Raw genomic sequence first — 19,002 nt, forward strand, 5'->3', positions numbered from 1 at the left:
GTTAGCTGAGGTCAAACACACGAAGCACCGTTTTAAGGTGATATACCTATTCTGTATGATACTATAATGGCAGATATATGATAGTACACGTTTGGCAAAATATATCAAACTTTATAACATAAAGAGTGAACCTCACTGTATGCACATTAAAAAAAAAAAAAAAAGAAACCTGTATCAGAGGTCTGAGTATCCCTGGGCGGCATGTAGAATGTGATTAAACTAATTGTACCATGAATGTATGAAATAAATGTAACTATTACAAATATAGAAAACAAACTCACTGCAAGGGGGGGGAGGTGAAGGGGAAAAGATGACCTAAGTAAATTTGGAAATGAATGGAGTCTGTAAGACAATAGGCAAAATAAACCATTATATAAACACTGTGTGCTGGTAAAGCTGATTCTCATGAGGATATAAGTAATTTTGATACTGCCAGACATATATACTGGAATTGAACAATTAAGTAATTGGATACTGGATGTTAGGAGCAAGACTTCTCAGTGTTCGAGTGGGAGATTATACATAAGAAAGGCTGCTGCTACAGCTAAGTCGCTTCAGTCGTGTCCGACTCTGCGCGACCCCATAGATGGCAGCCCACCAGGCTCCCCAGTCCCTGGGATTCTCCAGGCAAGAACACTGGAGTGGGTCATAAGAAAAGAGAGAAGGCCAAAATAAGTTGTGTGGGAATAGAACAGCGTTGGAGACATCAGCATGCATGCATTTTTAGTTTGGTATAGATGTACATGATTACATATAGAAATAATTGTAGAAATATGTACATACATGGGTTACTACACACACATATAACTCCTTGCTCAGTCAGTAGAAATAATGACACCTCAGTAGCAACAAGAACACCTATGACTCAGATCTTGCTTTCTAATACCATTTTCCAACTAAAAAAAATATAAAGAAGGCCCCTTGGAGATAGATTCTAGGACTGAGACAAAAAATATACAAGATGATCCTAGAGCATCTTTTAGTACCAGAAAGTAAAGGAAATGCTATTTTAAAAAATAATGGAACATGCAAAGGGACCAAGCAGAGAACTGAAAAAGTCCCCAATGGTCAAGCTGGAAATTTTTATCAACAAAATAAGTAAAGTGGTATTAGCTTATAATCCAAAACAAAAAATAAATCAGTGAGTCCATACAGATGTAGATAAATAATTTAAAAAGAAATAAGGGAGAACAGACAAATCTCCTAGACAGAAAATTTACAAATAATTAGTGTCAGTACTCTGCCCTCAAGGAGGTGAAGCATAAATTCTCGCACACTGGATGTGAGCTGTTCATAGTGACTTTCTTCCCAAAAGTACAGTATAGAAAAGGAGATAACTTTATAGTAATGTTACAGTAGAGAAACCTGACAAACACTAATTCACCCAGTTGACCAAGGTAAATGGAGACAATGATAAATCATATTGAAGTATGTACCCTTGACATGATGTGATGAAAATGGCCCTTTACCTCTGTGGTCTTCCTCCATAAAACCCACAATCCCAGTCTAATCATTGAGAAAAACATCAGACAACTCCCAACTGAGGAACACTGTACAAAATAGCTGAGTCCTCAAAACGGTCAAAAGTCACCCAAAACACGGTAACTTTGACAAACTATCATAACAAGAGGTGCCTCAGGACTCATGAGGATTAAATACAGTGTGGCAACCTGGATGAGATCCCCAAAGAGGAAAACGACATTAGGTGAAAACTAAGGAAATTAGAATAAATTATAGGCTACAGTTAAAATAATATATCAATATTGATTCAAAATTGCAACAAATATCCCATACAAATATATGATGTTATTAACAAGGAAAAATTGGTATGGGCTATATAGAAACTCTGTACTGTCTTTAACTGTTTTAAAATTTTAAATCTGTTTTTAAAAAGAAAAAACTTAAAAACAGATTATTATATTCAACCTAAAAACAAAAACATTTTTTTTTTAATTTGGTTGACAATTAGTACAAGAAATACCTAGCAACTACAAGGACTTATAAACTTGAATGTTTTAATCATCACTCCAACTAATCCTGGTCTAATTCTTATACTCAATTCAAGTTGAATCTCTTCTCAAAATTAGACCCTCCTTGAAGTTGATCTGTTATATTCAAAACCTTTATCACCCACTTTAATTTGTCTACAAGGAAATCTTACAGATGTCAGTGACTTTTACACTCAATCTGCAGTTCCTAACACTCTAAATACTCCATTACTCAGCACTCTTTGATTTAGAGCTCAAAGGACAATTTGCCTTTAGTAATCCAGTGAAAGACTATTTAAAAAGTAATAGATCTGTCACAAATTACATTAACTAACCGGTAACACAAATCCAAACATGGTGATTTTTCCCAATGTTAATTAGGTTTCACATCACTTATGTCTCCTTGGCCTTCTGAAGTCAGAATTTACATATTTAGCTTTTTCTCAAGTAACTCCTCATCTAACAAACTTCCCCATCCACAACAGACTTTCTGTTGCACTATTTTCTGTTAAAAATGTGGAAATGCAAAACAATCACTAGTAGTTTTCTATGTACTCCCAGAAAGTTATTCGCTCCCTCGCTACTGTTGCATAGAAAGGTACCTCTCTGAACTGAAGCTTTTTGTGAAGCCTGTGCTTTGGGATATTGAAGGTAACTATGAAGAGAGAGATGAGAAGAAACAGAGAAAACTGAGCTCCCCCATTATATAGTTTTTGAAGGAGCTGTTTTTATGTTTATTCATCCCATTTATCTCTCATCTGCAAACTCAAGGTTACACCCCATAATCTCCCTATCAGTGTTCTTAGGTCTTGCACATGAGGAATCTGATAGGAGTAAAAGATAAGAATAATTTAGAATTTTGTGTTTCCTCACAAGGTCCTAAAACACCTAGAGACAATGGCCCTTGAAGTGGATAGGGCAAGTAGAAATGCAGATAAAAGGAGAGAGACTGAAAACTTTTACTTCTCTCAAGTGCCCCAAACCACCTTATTTATTCCCAAGGACAGTGGACCTTACCTCAAACACTACATATCTCTGTGTACATCCACACTGAAAAAACTTTAACCTACATTTGGAGGATATGAGCCGTTATTTTATTCAGTGTGAGTATCCCCTTTTCCTTTCTTGATGAAGCATAAAGTCATGCCGTAATTTGGTGATCAGCTCAGTGTGCCTGTCTTATTCACTGGAAGGAAGAGACTTCCTCTGTTGACTGGTAAAGGGAACCAGCCTGGTACCCAGATTGAAACTCTAACTTGAAAATCCCTCCCCACCAAAATTCCAGCCTGGCCAAATTCCTATCTGGCATCTGAGTGAAATGGAAAAAGCAAGTGGAACCAATTTATACACTCTATACTTCTTTAATATATTTGGTAATTCACAAGTCTTGCAAAACCTTATGCAAATGAAAGCTTGGTGTCTATGGTTGTTTATGTGTGTGAGTGTTGAGTTATGTTGCTTTTTTATGTACGAGTGAAGTCACTCAGTCGTGTACATGAAAGTCAATCACAAGAGAAAGCTAAGCTATCTTGTGATACACGAATTCTTTCAGCCATAGTACTTCTGACCACTGCTACTGCATGTTTTATCAAATGTCATATGGACTTAAATTGAGATAACACATTTTTAAGCTGTGGGGTCTCTTTCAAATTAAATGTACAGACAAGGTTATATATATTGGACATGGTAGACTCCCATGGAACCATGAGACAACATGATACAGAAGACAACATAGCTATTTACACCTTACCTCACCTCCAGTTCTGGGAGCTGGCTTAATTCCATAACCAATCCTGATTGTGTCTGGCCAAAGCGATCTTGTTCTCCTCCTCAGAGGCCCTGGGAATCTGACTTGTTCCCGGTCCTCTTCATTCTATAATCCTGAAAGGAAGCCAGATTACGTTAGAATCAAACCTTAGAAACATGTCTGCCCTGGGGCAAACCAAGCAATCCATTTAACAACTTAACTTTCCCAACCAGACCAGAGCTAACGTAAAATTAACCCTTCCATAAAAGTGACTCAAATCTGGTGGCCGAATATTGGACTTTTAAAAGACTTGTCTAAAGGAAAGTGTAAGACTGCGCTATTCTGGGTACTCACAACTCTTCTTTTCTCTACTAGAGCCCACTTTTGTGGTCATTCTAGATTGGCCTACTGAGTGCAGGATTCAAAACAGAGGCTCAGAAATGTTTTCATTAAAATGTATTGCAACTTTAGGTCAAAATCACATGATTAATTGTTGTATTTTGTTTAGTTCCCAGCCAGAGTAATTTTATTTAGTTCACCAAAGTAGGCCTTTGCAGTTTCAATCGAACTCTTTTTTTTTCATTATTAAATAGAATAGCTAAAAAACTATATGTCTGCTAGTTTTCACCCTACAAATAGATATAGTTTTGGTAAGTGGTGCTTTACCCTTTCCCCATCACAGATTTGATTCTTGTACTAACCATTTGGACCGTTCAGGACCTGCAACATTGTCAGTGTTGTTCAGTCTAAACCCTTTAAACTTTAAAACTTATTATTCATCTGACACACTGTTTTTTCTGTCACGCTATTGCTCAGCAAAGTGGTATTAGGGATGAATAAGTGATTATAGAAATGAGCAAGCTTCTCCAAAAAGAGGAAACATAAAAAATAAAGGTGACATTGAGAAGTAGAATCTCATTTTTAAAGCCCAAGCTAAAACAAACTGAAAACCGCTCATCCCACTGTGAAGGGCTACTAAGTCAAATTGGGTTTCTGCTTTTTTTTTTTCAAGATTGTGTCAAGTATACTAAATTTATAAGGAAACAGCCTGTGGTTTTATACAGCTTAAGAGTCCTTGCTTTATCACAGGAAGAAAGCTGCAGACTGTCAGGTTCTGAACAGCTATGGCTTCATTCATTGGCTAGAAGGCAGCATGATGACAATGGCCAGGGGTGTCAGGCTCTGGGAGTAGTAGGAATAAACAACACTTCCTAATATCTAGTCATGAATAAAGTCTTATTTAGCCTTTCCCCAAAAATGACCCCTTGTCACTTTTCCCATTTATGTCCCATTCCCCTATATAAATCCTAGTTATTGTAACTTTTACTTTTATAAATATGCTCAGGAGAAGACTTGGTTTTAGAGAATCATTTCCCTACTAATGGGTGTCTTTATAAAATTTTAGACTAGTAGAAATCCAGTAAACTAGTAAGTGACAGAGTCATATCTACTGCTATGTTACTGAACAGAAGCAAGGGCATTACCTTGTCATTTAGTGCAAAATTTTAGCAAGTGGCAGTTCTTAGCCTCAGAAGAAATATTTTAAGAAGGAGTGAATTTTGAAGGCCTCTATAAGAAGGAGAAATTTCCCAAACATTATATATATATAATTTATATGTAGTCTTGAGCTCACAAAAAAGTAAATAGTAGATTTTCTCTTAGTCAACAGTTAAAATATGTTTATCTGCTACATGCCGGGAAATTCTAGGCACTAAGGATGCAGTGGAAACTAGGCAATGTCCCTGTTCTCAATAGAAGCTCTTACATTCAGAAGAAGAAAGATAGAGGATAAATTTGTAAATATACAAGATTATTTAGGAGATAATAAGTGCTAGGAAGAGAATAAAGAATTATTAACTGGAGGTGCTGCTTCAGCTAGGTGGTCTGGAAAAAGTCATTTCAGTTCAGTTTAGTTCAGTTCAGTTCAGTCACTCAGTCGTGTCCAACTCTTTGCGACCCCATGAATCGCAGCATGCCAGGCCTCCCTGTTCCCTCACCAACTCCCGGAATTCACTCAGACTCAACGTCCATCGAGTCAGTGATGCCATCCAGCCATCTCATCCTCTGTCGTCCCCTTCTCCTCTTGCCCCCAATCCCTCCCAGCATCAGAGTCTTTTCCAATGAGTCAACTCTTCGCATGAGGTGGCCAAAGTACTGGAGTTTCAGCTTCAGCATCATTCCTTCCAAAGAAATCCCAGGGCTGATCTCCTTCAGAATGGACTGGTTGGATCTCCTTGCAGTCCAAGGGACTCTCAAGAGTCTTCTCCAACACCACAGTTCAAAAGCATCAATTCTTCAGCACTCAGCCTTCTTCACAGTCCAACTCTCACATCCATACATGACCACTGGAAAGACCATAGCCTTGACTAGACGGACCTTTGTTGGCAAAGTAATGTCTCTGCTTTTGAATATGCTATCTAGGTTGCTCATAACTTTCCTTCCAAGGAGTAAGCATCTTTTAATTTTATGGCTGCAGTCACCATCTGCAGTGATTTTGGAGCCCCCAAAAATTAAGTCTGACACTGTTTCCACTCTTTCCCCATCTATTTCCCATGAAGTGATGGGACCAGATGCCATGATCTTCGTTTTCTGAATGTTGAGCTTTAAGCCAACTTTTTCACTCTCCACTTTCACCTTCATCAAGAGGCTTTTGAGTTCCTCTTCACTTTCTGCCATAAGGGTGGTGTCATCTGCATATCTGTGAGGTTACTGATATTTCTCCTAGCAATCTTGATTCCAGCTTGTGCTTCTTCCAGCCCAGCGTTTCTCATGATGTACTCTGCATATAAGTTAAATAAGCAGGGTGACAATATACAGCCTTGACATACTCCTTTTCCTATTTGGAACCAGTCTGTTGTTCCATGTCCAGTTCTAACTGTTGCTTCCTGACCTGCAGATAGGTTTCTCAAGAGGCAGGTCAGGTGGTCTGGTATTCCCATCTCTTTCAGAATTTTCCACAATTTATTGTGATCCACACAGTCAAAGGCTTTGGCATAGTCAATAAAGCAGAAATAGATGTTTTTCTGGAACTCTCTTGCTTTTTCGATGATCCAGCGGATGTTGGCAATTGGATCTCTGGTTCCTCTGCCTTTTCTAAAACCAGCTTGAACATCTGGAAGTTCACAGTTCACATATTGCTAAAGCCTGGCTTGGAGAATTTTGAGCATTACTTTACTAGCGTGTGAGATGAGTGCAATTGTGTGGTAGTTTGAGCTTTCTTTGGCATTGCCTTTCTTTGGGATTGGAATGAAAACTGACCTTTTCCAGTCCTGTGGCCACTGCTGAGTTTTCCACATTTGCTGGCATATTGAGTGCAGCACTTTCACAGCATCATTTTTCAGGATTTGGAATAGCTCAACTGGAATTCCATCACCTCCACTAGCTTTGTTTGTAGTGATGCTTTCTAAGGCCTACTTGACTTCACATTCCAGGAAAAAGCCACTTATGAGATGGCATTTGAACTGAGACCTGTTAAAGTCATATACGTCTGTGATCATGTCTTTATAACTGTAGTTCTGAGATTGGCTTTCCTACAGGGTAAATTTGAAATGGAGTTTTCTGGATATGGGCCTTACATTCATATTTCTATCGAGGCATCATTCTTTGTGTGTGTGTCCTTTTCCCTGTCTCCCAAGCTAACCTTCCTCTCTTTCTACCTTTATACCTATGGATCATGCGCCTTTTTTTTCCTCTGTCCTTGTCCCCTTTTTCCTTATATCTTCCCTTTTGCCTTCTTCCTACCTCTTCCCATCAAGCTCATTATGCTCTCTCTGAAATGTTTTCCTTGCTTCTTAAAAAAAACGTGTCCATCTGGTCCACTGGGGCCACCTGAATTTCTGTTCTAACATCTTCCTTCTTACTCTACTTACTGTTAAAACAGACACAAGCAAAACTCTTTGTATTTCCTGTGTAATTTAACAAACACAATCTCACAGTGGTTTCTCTAAAGTAGTTGTGTCTTTTTTAAGTTCTTTTGATTCTTGAGTTCTCTTTCTGTGCCCTCTCTAGGAAAAAAGTAAAATTAGATATGACGTGTTACACCAGGTCAATAACATGTAAATACTTGAAATTTTTTGATCGCTTTAATTCCCCTGAATACATGTAAATTTCAAAACACAGTGCTATATTTTATATTTGGAGGAAGTATGTGCTCCGGTTTTATGCTTTTAACTGCAATCCCATCGATGTGTTTCAATGATTTTCTCCACAATAAAAGTATGCAATTATCTATACTTATTAAAAAAGTCATCTTAACAGAACTTTTATTAAAACTGGGAAGGCTTAATATATCCATAATAAGACACACTGCAAATATTTATTTTCAGCTACAGCCTCATAAAAAATGTACTTTCTCTTAGAAAGGAACTCTGCATGGAATTGTTTTATGTTAATTTAATTCCAATAAAATTGAAGTATGTTTTACAAATTAATACATAATAAAATAACACATTCTGGTAGGTTATTTCTAATTTTTGTTGTAAGTTTTTTGAATGAAACTATAAATCTGAAGCTATCCACAACCCCCCCCCAAAAAAAAAGACTTGAATAAGACTAGGTAAAAATAAGAAAGCACAAGGACATAAATATTTAAACAATGTTGAATAGGACACATTATAAATATATTTCACCCCCATTACATTCCAATTTCAGAAATATGGTAAATACTGGGGATTCCTTGGTGGTCCAGTGGTCGGGACTCAACCCTTTCACTGCCAGGACCCTAGTTCAATCCTTGGTCAGGGAACTAAGATCTTGTAAGCTGTGTGGCACAGCCAAAATTTTTTTTAATTAAATTAAAAATATTTTTTTTAATTTTAAGGAAATATAGTAAATACTGTAGGTTTATCTGGTAAAATGTCCAGTAATAAGACAAATCCTCAAACTGATGAAGATTTGTAATAGAAGTAATAGAAGATTCTATTACTGCTGATATTGTTCCCGGGCCAATAACCCTTCCTTGGCATGCTCACACAGTGTCCCATCTTGCTGCCAGCTTTGGCCTGGGAGGTTATAGTCTGGCCTCACAGCTTAAACAGGAATTTTGTACTCAAATTTACAAAAAGGGATTGTATTTTTGTCTTCTGCTTTTAAGGAAAGGCAGGCCCATCTTCCAGAAAGCAAAATATTCCAAAGAGAAAACTGTAGTGTGAGGGACCTCAGTGAGACAAGAGCACCTGTAGAGCCCTAGGCACGAGGCAGGAATGTGAGGCATCTTCTGCTGGGCGTTTTGCTTCAATCTGCACCAAACACCAATAGTCTAGGCCAGATTGAAGTGTTAAACAAAAGAGTTTTTCATCATGTTCTCAAGCAAAATACCTGTTAAGTCCTTTCCACTTCACTCTTCTGACATAATTGCTCTCTGCTTCCTTTTTCTCAGTTTGAAAATGAGAACAGGATAAATCCCATAGTATTGTTATGGGGATTGAGTTAGTTAATTCAGTTAAAATATTTAGAATCTTACCTGAAACATATTTATCATCCAATTAGTGGTAACTATTATCCTTGCTGCCACTGCTGCTGTTACTATGGTAGTTAATAGTATGAAACGCAGATATGGTAGTACTTGTGTAGTTGTGGGACTTAAAAGAATTTGTAAATCAGAAACATATATGCAGCCTAGATGTTAGAAACATCCAAGTTTACCATCTTTTTCTAAGATCCCTGTCAGATATATTTCATAATTAAACTCATCTTTCTAATTACCTAGAAAGAAAGCCTTATAAGTCTAACTTTATTTAATATATTTTAGGCAAGTATGCTTGAAAATGTTTTAAGGAATAGAGAAAACAAATTCAAATTTTGCTCCTAGTTTTCAGGGAAGAAACCAACGTAAGAGACCACTGTCATCTGTAGGAGAGTCATTTGGAAACTATGGACTTTACCACATAGAACAGATTAAGGAGGACTTTGCCCATCTTGGTTAACTGTTTGCAAAAATGGTTGACCTAATATCCCTCTCTGTACCATGGAGAGTCCTGTCCTATGTTGACTCTGGGTCTGAATATGAGACCTGCTTTGGCCAACAGGATAACAGCGAATGTGGTACAAGCCACAGAATGAAAGGTGCTCGTGTTGGTCAAGGCTCCCAAGAAAAAAAAAGAATTTAAAAATTATCATTTTATATAAAATATTATATTATTATACTAAAACACATTATCATATTAAGGCATACTATTCAATAATATATAGGTTTATATAATTCAATACATTATGTATACCATAATGATAATGTTTATAATATGTGTGTTAAGTCGCTTCAGTCATGTCCAACTCTTTGAAACCCAAAGGACTGTAGCCCACCAGGCTCCTCTGTCCATAAGATTCTCAAGAATGCTGGAGTGCATTGCTGTGCCCTCCTCCAGGGGATCTTCCCAATCCGGGGATGAAACCCATGTGTCTTACATCTCCTCATTAGCAGGCGGGTTCTTTACTGCTAACAACACCTGGGAAGCCCAATGTTTGTAATATATATAATATAAAGCCCAGTATTTGTAATATATATAATACAAATATATATTATTTGTATATATAAAACCTGTTAGTTCTGTTAATTGGGGGAATCCTACTAATACAAGAATCTTTCATTCCTCTGACTGCATCACATTTCTCTTACACTCTTTCTATCTCTTAACAGAAAAATAGAGAGAGAGAGGGAAAGAGAGAGAGATTTACTTATTCTAAGGAATTGGCTCAGGTGATTGTGGAGGCTGAGACATTTCATGATCTGCCACATGAAAACTAAATACCCAGAAGGGCTGGTGGTGCAAATCGCAGTCTGAGTAAAGAAGACTGATATCCTGACTTGAAACCAGTCAGGCAAAGAGAGCAAATTCGCTCTTACGCCATCTTTTATTCTAGTCAGGCCTCCAAGGAATTGGATGAGGCCCATCCACACTGGGGAGGGTAATCTTCTTTATTCAGGTTAACAATTCAAAGGTCAGTCTCATCTCAAATACCCTCACAGACACACCTACAATAATGTTCAATCAAATACCTGGGCACCTGTGGCCCCATCATGTTGACACATAAAGCTAACCATCAGTGTTCATCAGAGAGCTAACCCTCTTCTGCTGCTGGACTCTCTCTCCATCAGGTAAACAAACCCAGGTAAGCCTGCCGGAGGCTGAGGGACCACATGAAGGGACTGCAAGGCTACCTGTCTCAGCTGAGGTCCCAGGTACATGAATGAGATCCCCCTCAACAAAACCAAAACAGACTGGCCTGCACAAACATGACAAACAATAATTGCTTGAAATTTAAACTATTAGATCTTGAGATAGATTTTTATGCAGCAAAAGCAAATCAAATTGCTAATTGGACACAATTTTATTAATAAAAGCTGATGTCACACTTAAAACCAAGGCCATATTATAATTTGTGCTTAATAAATTTCAGTCTGAGACAGAAAATTCTAATCTATACTTACTGCTTGGACACAGAACATTTGAAATATGTAAAACTATTTTCGTTCTTTGTTATTAGCATCAAATGATTTATACAGGTTTTTAAAATAACAGATCAAACTTTTAAAAATTCATAGTTAAGTACACACATAAAATGAATCCCAAGATTAAGTTACAAAAAATGGCAAGAAGCAAATTAAATTTCAGGTGAGTATTAAAAATACTGGAAATACCATTTCAGTTCTAAAATAATGACATAAACGTTAACTTCAAGCACCTTCAATATCAAATAGTAAAAGATTTTATAATACAACTCTTATTCTATAAAATTCACTGAAGTGTACCATTCAGTGAATTCTAAAATATTAGAGTTGTGCAAACATTGCTACTACTAAATACCATAATATGTCACCCCAAGGAGAAACCCTGTACCAGTTAGTAGTCATTGTCCTTTTCTCCCCGAGTCCCTGGCAACTACTAATCTACTTTCTGTCTCTATAGATTTGCATATTTTGGACATTTTACACAAATGGAATCCTACCATATGTGGCCTTTTATATCTAGCTTCTTTCACTTAGCCTTGTGTTTAAGTTCATTCATGCGGTAGCCTTTATCAGTATTTTATTTCTTTTTATTGCCAAATACTATTCTCCTATATGGATATGCTGTATTTTGCTTATCCATTCATCAGTTTATGGGCATTAGGTCATTTCCATTTTTTAGTATTACAAATGATACTGCTATAAACATTTGTACACAACTTTTAATATGAATACATATTTTTTCAATTCTCTTGAATATAAACCTAGAAGTGAAAATGCTGGGTTATATGTCAGTTGTATTTTCAACATTTTGAAGAATTTCCAAACTGTCTTCCACAGTGTCTGCACTATTTTTCATTCTGGTCAAGAATGTATGAGGGGTCTTATGTTTCTTCATCTTTAACATTTGTTTTTTTCCTTTTTATATTTTTACTATAACCATCCTAGTTGATGTGAAATTATATCTCATTTTGATTTTGAGTTCCTATCCCCTGATAACTAATGATGTTGAACATCATTCATATGCTAATCTTCCATCTGCATGTCCTCATTAGAGAAATATCTATTCAAATTATTTGCTCATATTTTCATTAGGATATTTTTGTTTTTATTCTAGAGTTGCAAGGGTTTCTTATATATACTAGATGTAACATTCTTATCAGATACATGGTGTGTGAATGTTTAATTCCGTGTGTGTGTGTTAGTCACTCAGTCATGTTCAACTCTTTGCGACTTCACAGACTGTAGCCCACCAGGCTCCTCTGTCCATGGGATTCTCCAGGCAAGAATACCGAGTGGATTGCCATACCCTTCTCCAGAGGATCTTCCCAACCCAGGGATCAAACCCTGGTCTCCTGCATTGCAGGCAGATTCTTTACCATTTGAGCAACAGAGAAGCCCTGTATTTTATTCCATACTGTGAATAATTTTTTCATTTTCTTGATTTTTTGAGGCACAAAAATTTTTAATGTCGAGGAATTCCAATCTATTTTTCATGTTGTTCATGCTTTTTGTATTACATTTTTAAAACTATTGATTGCTTAAACTAAGATCATGAACATTTACTCTGATGTTTTCTTCTAAGAATTCTATTATTTTAGTTCTTAAAGGTTTTATTCATTTTGAGTTAATATTTGGAGATAGTGTGAGCCACAGTCCAATCTCATTCTTTTGTATGTGAATATGAAGATGTACCAGCTTCATATGCTGAAAACACCATTCTTTCCCTCATTGAATTTTCTTGTGAAAAGTCAAATGACCACAAATGTGTGGGTTTATCTCTGGACTCTCAGGTTAAATGCTACATGATCTATGTGTCCATCCTTATGCAAATACCACACTGTCTTTTTTATTATAGCTCTATAGTAAATTTTGAAATCAGGAAGTGTGAGTCCTCCAACATTGTTCTATTTTTTTCAAGATTGTTTGGGCTATTCTAGGTCTTGCACGTTTCCATACGAATTTTAGGATTTGCTTGTACATTACTGCAGAAAAGGGAGTTGGAATTTTAATAGGGATTATGTAGATAGATCACCCTGAGGAATACTGCCAGTTTAACAATAGTAAGTCTTCCCAACATGAGCATGAGATGTCTTTCTATTTATTAGGTCTTCTTTAATTACTTTCAACAATAATTTGTGGTTTTTAGTGTATAAGTCCTATACTTCTTTGGATAAATTTATTTATAAGTATTTTATTCTTCCTGATACAATTGAAATAGAATCATTTTCTTAATTTCATTTGATTTTTTTTTATTGCTAGTGTACAAAAATACAATTACATTTTGTATATTCATCTTTTATTGTAAGCTTCAGCTTCACCGAACTCTCATTTGTTCTAATACTTTGTGTGTGTGTGTGTGTATACTTAGTGTTTTATATGATATACCTTATCTTATATATTTATGATAATGTCATCTGCAAATGGAGATACTTTCACTTCTTTCTTTCCAATCAGGAGGCTTTTTGTTTCTTTTTCCTGTCTAGCTGCCTAGGTTCATACATCTAGTACATTGTTGGATAGAATGGATGAGAGTAGACATCCTCGTCCTGTTCTTTATCTTTCACCTTAACCATGATACTAGCTGTAGGGTTTTTGGATGCCCTTAGTAAGACTGAGGAAGTTCCCTTCAATTTCTAGTTTGCTGAACGCTTGATCCTGAAATAGTGTAGCATTTTGTCAAATGTTCATCTTGAATTTTTATCTATTATCATGATCATTTTTTTCTTTATTCTCTTCATATGGTATATTACACTGATTTTCACATGTTGAAACAACCTTGTGTTCTTGGGATAAATTTCACATGGCCATGGTGTTCACTTTTCATATGTTTTGGATTAATTTGTAGGTTTTTGTTGAAGACGATGGTATATTTATTCATAAAGGACATTGGTCTGTAGTTTGCTTTTCTGTGATATTTTGTCTGGTTTTGGTATCTTTGTAATACTGGTCTCATAGAATGAGTTGGAATCTCGCTTCTTCTTCTTTTTTTTTTTTTTTTTGAGGGGGGATTATGTAAATAATTGGTGTAAGCAATATTTTAAATGTTTGGTAGAATTCACCAGTTGGCTTGATATTACTGAGCTAATTCTGTAAAGGCTCTGCTCTTTGTCACATGTGGCTACTAAAATCTCTGTTCATTTACTTTAGGAATCAGTTATGATTGAGTGACTTTTTAAATTCCTGGAACCAATAAATCTACTATTCTTTACTGAGGAGCTTTGTATACACGTTAAAATAACCTCCAACACTGAGTTGACAACTGTCTTAGCTTCTACTTCCTGGTTGGCTGCTTCAAGGTCAGCCAGAGGTGAGAGCTTAGGACTTTCTCAGGTTCTTTCTGAGAATGCACACAGCTCTACACATGTGCATGAACTTTTAGATTCCCAGGAATACATCCAAACTTTCCAAAGCCCCTATGGACACCTCATTTTCTTTTCAAGCTTTTTTGGTTAATCTGTTGTTTGTGCCAACTGTTAACTATCACCTCAGACGTTATGGTTTTGAAACATTTGCCTGTAAATGTTTTCCATAAATGCCCCTTAAGGAGAGGCTTTTAGCACTGGGCAAGCTTGAGTCAGATCAAATACAGACAAGCTTTTCCATTCAGAAAACCATCTAACACATCAAATAAGATCAATTCTTTGGAAATGCAGCTTTGAAAGAGCCCAGCTCTGTCCTGCTTTCTCAACTGTTGAGAATGCAAGCTCTTCTTCTTCAAGGCTACTGCTGAGTTGAGGAGTGGGAGGTTGGAGTTGCTATCCTTACCAATATTCGGTAATTTTTCTTGAATAAATACTTCCTGGCTTGCTACAAGCCTTTGGTTAATTTCCAGAGTCCTAAAAAAAAAAAAAAAAATTGATTCTATTTCATCAGTCTGTTGTTGTTGCTGTTGTTGCATTTATGGAGGGATACATTTTTGGATGTCATTTTCACTGCACATCACCATTAAATTAACCCTATCAAAACTGAACTAATATAATACAGGCAGTTCACCAGTAATGACCTGTTAGTTTACAACAATCCAATCTTGCACATTAACAGAGGGAAAAACATACTATAATTAATTAATTAATTAATTAAAATAAGTAAAAATATGCTAGTGTGAATCAGGGTCTAAACTGTGAAACATGACTGCAGATAGTGACACAGGAATATCTTCTGCAAATATGAAGAACAATTAAATATAAGCTACTCGGGTGACTACTTAAGAAAAATCACTATCCAATTGCTGCTCCAGGATCTTTAAGAATCAGTCAGAATTTTTAAAATTAGGACAACAAATTATAAGAAGCAGTTAATAAATTTACAGTAAATTCTACTTGTAGAGTTAACAAAATGAAAGTAAAGGCTCTTTATTAGAAACTGCATGCATAAGAACATTAAACGAACACTGTACTTAAACTCTCATCAAGGATGATTGATGATAGAAGAAAAAACCAAGAAGAAACATATTTTGGTGACTGCACTCCTATTTGCTGACACTACAGAAAAACCAAATCTTTACTACACAAAGAATGAGTTCAGAATGGAAAAACACTGAAGCATCTAAATTTGACTGTATACTACACTAAGTCAAAAACCAACTCTGAAAATGCTCTACATGAAAACAAAGTTGTTTGCTAATCATCGTATTGGCAATTTTGCATTTTCTTTCAGCTAGAGGTTTATTTTTAAATTCAATCTCCCCTGATTGAAATGAGGTTTTTAAAAATCATATATTTCACATTTGTCCTCACAGCAATCGATGAGGTAGATGAGATAAATAGAACTATTCTGGGAGACACAGAATTCTAAATTAAATGATAAAATATGTCTTAAAATGACACGGACTAAGTGCTCTTTCAGTTGGATCAGTATTTAAGATGCCGCTTTAATTTGATACCTTTGGGGGCACAGACAACAAAGACACTTAGTTAATGACCGTGCATCATCATAGAAGACAATTTAGAAGTGTATATAGAGCTAAATCTTACCTATAAAGTCATCCCAAACACCTAGATTAACCAAGAGGACTGCAATCATCCTTTAAATTGTATCACTTGGCTTTAAATAGCTAATGTCCCTCTGAGAGTTTGACTGGTCTCTCATGAGAGTGGATTAATTTTTAATCTCACTTATCTGACCTCCCACAGCAATTACAGTCACGTCTACAACATGAACAATTTATTGTCCATTATTAGTTTTCTGTGTTTTAACGTTGTCTTCATATTTAAATAATATGTTCCAGGAGTTCTTACATTTCTATGTCACCTTCTCTTTCCTCCTCTTCTCTCTTCTTTCATGAGGTCTCCTTATTCCATTCCATGCCAGCTCTTTGCTGGGCAAAAAGTGCCCCAATGTTTCTCTCAAGTAGAGCAGTTCATTCAAACAGTTTTGAAACCCTAAAATCCTACCTAATTAACTGAAAGAAACATTTCAGCTTTACAATGTTTCTGTCCTGTCTAAATATGATTTTGAGACTGCCTCCTATTTTATTCCTCATTTTCAAAAACTCATTGTCCAGTCGTGTGTCAATAGAGGGTTGCCTGTTTTACCGTCCCCATCCCTCACTGAAATATAGATTCTATGTCAACTATGCCACTGCAACAGTTCACCCTTTAAAGACTTTATCTAACTGGAAATTGCTGTAGCACTTGAAACTGACCACACTCGCCTTATTAAACATTTTTTTTCCCTTTGGCTTCCATGATACTAAATTGCCTTCATTTTTCTCAGCCTCCTCCTCAGACCACCTCATATGCTCAGTGCTTGTTTTCTTCTCTGATCTCCTAGAGACTCTTCTGTTTTTACTGTATATACTATACTCTTCATGGGTGATTTCATATCTCCCTTGGCAAAAATTTCTAGCTTTAAATTCATGATTCCCAAGTAATCTTTAGCCAGGAATTTTCTCTAGCGCTTCACATCTCCATAATCAACTGCCTTCCGAATGTCTCCATTTCTATGTTTGATGAGATCCAAAATGTAATCCACTGAAAACTGAACTCACTTTTACTCCCATCATTTCTACTTCTCTTCTCGGTGTCTGTATCCCAGTGAATGCTGCCACTGGACAGCAAATGTACCTGGATGCCTCACCGAGTCCATCCTTGCCCTTTCTCTCCTTCTCAACAGAACCACAAGTTTGTTCCAGATTTTCACCCTCCTCCACAAGACCCCTGAGCTCTAGCCCTGGTGTGTCTTGATTGGTTAAAACTACTTTAAATCAATAATGATAGAATCATTCCCCTCGCCAGTAAGTAGGTTTGCGTGAGCATGTGATAAAATTCTGGCCAATGAGACAAGAACTGAAATGCACTTTGTTTCTGGAAAAAGGGTTCTCATTTAATAAAAGACACAGGAAGAAACTCCGCCCTTGGTTGCCCTTTTAACTTTGTTGCCATGGATTGTTACCTGAAACTGTTAGGCATCCTGTGTTTCCAGCCAGAATTTGCCTGAGAATTTGCCTGAGGACAAAGCACATAATACAACAGAAGACAGAATCAAAAGAATGCAAAGCCTATTATACAGAGTGAAGGAAGCCAGAAAGAAAAACACCAATACAGTATACTAACGCATATATATGGAATTTAGAAAGATGGTAACGATAACCCTGTATGCGAGACAGCAAAAGAGACACAGATGTATAGAACAGTCTTTCGGACTCTATGGGAGAGGGAGTGGGTGGGACGATTTGGGGGAATGGCACTGAAACATGTATGATATCATGTAAGAAACGAATCACCAGTCCAGGTTCGATACAGGATGCTTGGGGCTGGTGCACTGGGATGACTTGGAGGGATGGTATGGGGAGGGAGTGGGGAGGGGGGTTCAGGATGGGGAACACGTGTACGCCCGTGGCGGATTCATGTTGATGTGTGGCAGAACCAATACAATATTGTAAAGTAAAAACAAATTAAAAAATTTTTTAAAAAAGATGCAAAGAAGCAGAACTAGAGCCCCATTCCTCAGATGCTCTTCTCTCTCTCTCTTTTTCTTAAACTTTTTATTTTATATTGGCGTATAGCCAATGGATAATGTTGTGAGTTTCAGGTGCACAGCAGTGACTCAGCCACACACACATATCCATTCTCCCCCAAACTCCCTTCCCATCCAGGCTGCCACATAACATTAAGGTTGCTTTTCTCTCGAATGGTGATTCAAATCAGTAGTTTTGGTGATTCAAACCAGTGGTTCTCAAACTTAACCTGCAAAAACTTCTGAAATAGATACTGCTCAATTCCAATTCCAGAGATTTTGATTAAGTAGGTATATAAGTGGGACTTAAGAATTCACATCTCGAACATGCTCCCAGGTGATGTTAGTACTGTTTGTTCAAGAAATGCACTTTAAGAACCACTGATTTAAAATCACTGACCCACGTTTCCTACCATGTGCAGCCAAACACAGTTTAATGGATAAAGCTATATGCACTTCACTGTCAAAATCAGAACCCTGTGTCTCATTTGAAGCTCTCTTCTTTTCTCCACACATACAACCTATCCCGAAATGTTATTCATTCTACTTTCTAAATATTTCCCATATTTGCAGGATTTCTCTATGATGAACATCATTTTCTAGTTCAAGCCATTATCATCTCTCCCTTGGATTAGTGCAGTACTTCAACTGGCTTCTAGTCCCACCACTCTGTCCCCTTTACCAGTTCACCACCACTAGGGTAAGTTTTCAAAAACGCAAATTTTGTCATGTCTCATTTGCTTAAAGCTTCACAGAGGCTCCCCAGGCCTTCCAGTACCTTGAACCACAGTCCTTGGCCACACATTGCACAGACTCACTCCTGGTCACTCTGCATCTTACACTTGCCCACAACGGCTTTCCAT

General features: G+C 36.8%; 1 long non-coding RNA gene across 1 annotated transcript in view; it reads right to left on the reverse strand.

The window, feature by feature from the left end:
* LOC129620121 (uncharacterized) overlaps positions 1 to 17,630 on the reverse strand; it is a 255,079-nt gene extending 237,449 nt beyond the window's left edge. The window contains exons 1-3 of the long non-coding RNA XR_008698391.1: positions 17,576 to 17,630; positions 14,948 to 15,018; positions 3,739 to 3,869 (exon numbers count right to left, since the gene is read on the reverse strand). This is a non-coding gene — a long non-coding RNA (uncharacterized LOC129620121). The remainder of the gene's footprint in view (positions 1 to 3,738; positions 3,870 to 14,947; positions 15,019 to 17,575) is intronic.
* Between the last annotated feature and the right edge of the window lie 1,372 nt (positions 17,631 to 19,002).

This window comes from Bubalus kerabau, chromosome 9, assembly GCF_029407905.1.
Source record: "Bubalus kerabau isolate K-KA32 ecotype Philippines breed swamp buffalo chromosome 9, PCC_UOA_SB_1v2, whole genome shotgun sequence".
Classification (NCBI taxonomy): domain Eukaryota; kingdom Metazoa; phylum Chordata; class Mammalia; order Artiodactyla; family Bovidae; genus Bubalus; species Bubalus kerabau.